Source organism: Bactrocera neohumeralis, unplaced genomic scaffold (genome assembly GCF_024586455.1).
Source record: "Bactrocera neohumeralis isolate Rockhampton unplaced genomic scaffold, APGP_CSIRO_Bneo_wtdbg2-racon-allhic-juicebox.fasta_v2 ctg3199, whole genome shotgun sequence".
Lineage (NCBI taxonomy): Eukaryota > Metazoa > Arthropoda > Insecta > Diptera > Tephritidae > Bactrocera > Bactrocera neohumeralis.
This window is the reverse complement of record NW_026090588.1, coordinates 1-391: the sequence shown is the minus strand read 5'-3', so window position 1 is coordinate 391 and position 391 is coordinate 1. Positions and strand designations below refer to the sequence as shown.

At 39.9% G+C, this 391-nt stretch overlaps 1 pseudogene; it reads left to right on the top strand.

Annotated features, from left to right (window-relative positions):
• Positions 1-273: 273 nt before the first annotated feature.
• On the top strand, positions 274-391 carry LOC126766948 (small nucleolar RNA U3; annotated as a pseudogene; the record flags this gene model as incomplete).

Below are 391 nucleotides of genomic sequence, written 5' to 3'. Positions count from 1 at the left end.
AAATTACAAACCTCGAGCTTCGCTTATTAGCGTCAGATTCATTTGAGGGCCACCACCGCTCGCAAATGAATCTTCCTCCTTCTCCCGCAATTTATCTTCTGGGTTCATAACCATATGGTTGGCAACCAGTGTGGGGGGGTTTTAGTCGGTAGGCGCATCAAGCGAGTCCGACACTACCCGCCAGGGTGTCTTTAGCAGATTTCCCCTGCACATCTCTTCAAAAAAAAAAAAAATAAACAAATAAATAAATAAAAATAAAAAAGATAAAAAATTAAGGCTTTACTTTACAGGATCATTTCTGTAGTTAGTCTTCATTTAAATTTTTTGGAAATCGACCCGCGATGACGAGGTATATCGTTTTATCTGACAGCGGGAGGTTTATGAACTTCAT